Here is a 4,093-nt window from a genome sequence, read left to right as displayed (position 1 = left end):
CGGGGCCGGGTGGGGGGGGCCCGCCAGCAGCTGACGGGCGGGAGGACCACAGGGGCTTGCAGCCACCGCCGCCTCATGTAGATGCGGATGTGGATGCGGATGTGGAGGCGCTGGTGCGCCGCTTGGGCGGGTGGATCAGTCGCAAGGAGGCAGCCGGGCAGGTCTTCCGTACGGCGGGTTTGGACGGGTGACGCTGACTATGCCCGGGGGGGAGGAGGTATGTGGGTGGGAGAGGGGAGATAGGGGCGACAGAGGTAGGTGGGGGAGGTAGGGGAGGTTCCGCATCGGAGGGAGGTGGTGACGTGAGGGTAAAGAGGAGGAGGGCATACAGTTACTTAGATCTTGCATAAGGCCCTCCTCCCCGCCCTTTTTGCGGCATATAGGACCTCCCCCCCTAGTCCTCTAATGATTACTGTGTGTGTGTCTCTGTGTGTGGACGATGGTGCATGCGTGGCAACCGCCTTGCATGTGCATGAATCTATGTGATTAAGTGTCGTACACGTTCGTGCAAACACGTGGATGGTGTGCAACCTGCGGACTGCACCGTACATGTTGGGTCGCGTATCGACCGCAATGCTGAAGGGGGGATGGTGATGGTGGTGATGTTGTACTGGCGGGTTGACGAATCGTGTCCATTCAGGAGGAAGGCTAACGAAACATCGGATGAATGGCGGTTGGAATTTCGTTGACAATGTAAGGCCCAGCGGGAATCCACCGCCGTTCTCAGTCAGAGTTCCTTGCGTACCCTAGTCTTGCCTAGTCTTCCCATCCCCTTCCGGATGAGTCTCAGCTGTAGCCATGTAGCAGGATTTGTAAGTGCTACAGTGTGGAGCAGGTTCCATTTTTCTCGTTTTCGGTGAAAATAATTCGGAATTTTTAAATTCGGAAAATTCAAAAATCAGGCGCACATAAAGACTGCAGCCGCCCATCAGTTCCTTCCGCTCATAAACTCATCAAAAGTCATAAGTCGAATACCCAAGGCGTGTTATGCTTGTGAGACAAATTGTTCAGGCCTCAAGATGTCAAAGCCTTTCGTTCGCAAACAACGCGGTTTCCGCAAACGGCTTGACTGCCAGCCTGCCTTGACAGCCTCGGCTGCTTCAAATCTAGTCTCTTAGATTGGTTTGAACATCGGCGCTTCACGAGCTGCAGGTTCTAGGTCCTGAAGAATACATCGCGCGTTGCGGTTGGTCGTACTGATTCGGTTTTTCTGTTCCGTGCCTTGCTGGGAATATGCAATCACGTTTGATGGCGACCTGCGGACACAGCAGCGACAGCAGCAGCAGCAGCACAGCACAGCAAAACATTAAGGCCTAGGTAGCCAAGCTAAAAGTCAACGCTGCAGGTCGTCAGCCAAGCATGATTGCGCACACACATATACACACACTCACACACACCTCCAGCCGCGTTACCATGACATTTTCGCTTCGGTTCAACCTTGTGAAGTTATTACCCGGTGCACCACAACCAATATAATCGCCATTTCCCCCCCCCCCAACACCCCGTTGCGGCTCACTGAACATCGCCCAGTAAAACACACAAAACTCTCTCGCACACTCATAGACACACACAAACTCCTGAACTGTCTCCTACTTCTCTCCATCTCCCCCCTTTTTCCCCTTCCGCCCTTGCGAATGTGCGCACGTGTTGCCCAACCAGACCTTTTGTCCGACCTTGTGTTGTTCGTCGCACCCTCAGAAGTCCTCCCCCCCCACTACTCCAAGTCACCAAACTCCAAGTCCTCGTCATCCCCGTCCGCGTGCGAAAAAAACATCCGGCTAAGGAGAGCCGCTCTGCCGCGCTCCCGCACGCCCGCTCCGGAACCGACTCCTCCGCTGCTACTGCCGCCACGAGCCGCCGCCGCCGCCGCAGGCACAGGCAACGCGAAGGACGGCGCGGAAGGCAGCGGCCGCGCCGCCGATGGCAGCGGGGCAGGAAGCGCCCGCTGAGGCAGCTGCGATTGCGGCTGCGATTGCGATTGGAAATAGAACAGGTCAAGGGCCGACGCGACCGGCCGAGACAGCGGCGCCGTTAGGGCGGCTGCGGCGGCACCGCCGCCGGTGCCGCCGGTGTACGACGACCCCGCTCCTCCTCCTGGCGGTCGTACTCCTGAGTCCACCTCAAGCTGACTGTCCCGGTCCATCCCATCTGCCGCTGCCGCTGCAGTGGTGTGGTCCTGCAGTGCGCCGCCGCCGCCGCCGCCGCCCCCAGGCCGCCTGGTGAAAACAGGCGCCGTGGTGGCGACGGCGGCTGGCGGCTGCGGCCATCGAGCCTCCTGCTGCTGCTGCTGCTGCTGGTGTCCATGCTGCGGCCGATTCAGCGACTGAGCTCGGTGTAGTTGCTGCTGCTGCTGTTGCTGCTGCTGCTGCAGTGGTGGCAGAGGTTGCTGCCTGTTGCGTTGCGGCTGGCGGGGCCCTTCCTGCTCCATCAGCCCCCGAGTCCCCCCCGCCGGGAGCTCTTCCGCCGGAGCCGGCCGGCGCTTCCCCAAGACGGAAAACACCGGCAGCATCAGGCCCACCACTGCATCCCCCTCCCCCTCCCCCTCCCCCTCCCCCTCCCCCTCCCGGTCTGCCTGCAGCAGCCTCCGAACGCCTCTCCCTCCGTCTCCTTCCGCAGCGGTGCCCCCCCCACCCCCGTCCCACATCCCGGCGGCACCCGGCCGGCCGGGCGAAAGCAGGGCTGATGAGGCTGGGTGCGGGTGCTCCTGCAGAGGGTGCGGGTGCGGAGCCTGTTGTCGGTAATCCAATGGCAGTGGAGGCACTGCCGCTGCCGCCGGTGGTGGTGGGGGCTGTGGTGGCTGAGGTGGCTGTATCGGTGTTGGCCCCCCTCCTTGGTGGTCGTGGTGACTGTGGGGCTGTTGCTGCTGTTGATGATAATGTTGACCATTCGGTGGGAGCTGTTGTGGTGGCGGTGCTGCGGTGTACTGGTGCCGCGGCTTCTGATCTTGCTGCTCTGGCTGCCGTGGCTCTTGCTGCTGCTGCTGCTGCTGCTGGTGATGGTGATGGTGGCGCAGTGGCTGTAGTGGCTGGCGTGGCTGTAGTGGCTGAAAGCGTGAAAGCGGGCCCTGCAGCTGCTGGGGATGATCGGGGACGGCCGAGGTTCCACCACCTCGACTCAATCCAGAATCGACACCGAAATCTAAATCCAGATCCAAATCCAAATCGAGATCCACATCCATGTCATCCAGCCCCACTATCTTTTTGCGACGTGCAACACTGCTGCTGCCGCCGCCGCCGCCGCCAGCGCTGAATGAGAGGTTGGGGCCGCTGCCGCCGCTGCTGACACCCGGTCTGGGGGGGAGCCCGGGGGCGGGTGCGGGCACGGGGGCGCCTCTTGGGGTGGTCACATTCGCCGTCGGAGCTGTATGTATGTCCTGTTGCTGCTGCTGTTGTTGTTGTTGTTGCAGTGTCGAATTTTGGAGACGTGGCGGCGGCGGCCCCATGATGCCAAGTAGAGCAGTAGCACCCGTACCAGCAGCAGTAGCACCACCCCGTTGCTGCTGCTGCTGCTGCTGCTGCATGCCCGGAATGTGCTGCTGTTGGCTTGGTTGCTGTGGCCGCGATGGTGGGTGCATTGCGGGGCCTGGTGCGGGCGTGGGGGACGGCTGCGGCCCTGGCTGTTGCCGTTGGGACTGTACTTGGCTGCTGGTGGCGGTTGCTACTGCTGCAGCTGCTACTGCTGAGGTCGTGTTCGTTGCGGTACTCTGCGGGTTGCTGTGAGGGCGTGTGCGGGGTTCGCCGCCCGGTAGGGGCCTGGCACCGGCACCAGCGGGGCCGCCAGCACCGACATGCGAGGTACCGGCCGCGGCAGCAGCAGCAGGGGCGCCCCGCAGGGTCGGCTGCCTGGGTGCCGCTGCTGCCGGAAACACCTGCCATGCAGTAGCAGCGGCAGTAGCAGTAGCAGTAGCAGTAGGTGGTGGTGGCTATGGCCCTGGTGCGGTGCGGTGGAGACCCCCCCCGGGGGAGATGCGGCAGCGGCCGTAGGATTGTGTAGGGTAGTGTGGTGGTGATGGTGGTGGTGGTGGTGGTGGCTGTAATGTGCGGGAGCGTGAGGGTGCAGAGAGCTTACAGCCCCGTGGCAGCCCCCCTCCTTC

Source organism: Volvox carteri (assembly GCF_000143455.1).
Source record: "Volvox carteri f. nagariensis unplaced genomic scaffold VOLCAscaffold_77, whole genome shotgun sequence".
NCBI lineage: Eukaryota > Viridiplantae > Chlorophyta > Chlorophyceae > Chlamydomonadales > Volvocaceae > Volvox > Volvox carteri.
The sequence above is the reverse complement of the archived record's forward strand: the minus strand, read 5'-3'. Positions refer to the sequence as shown.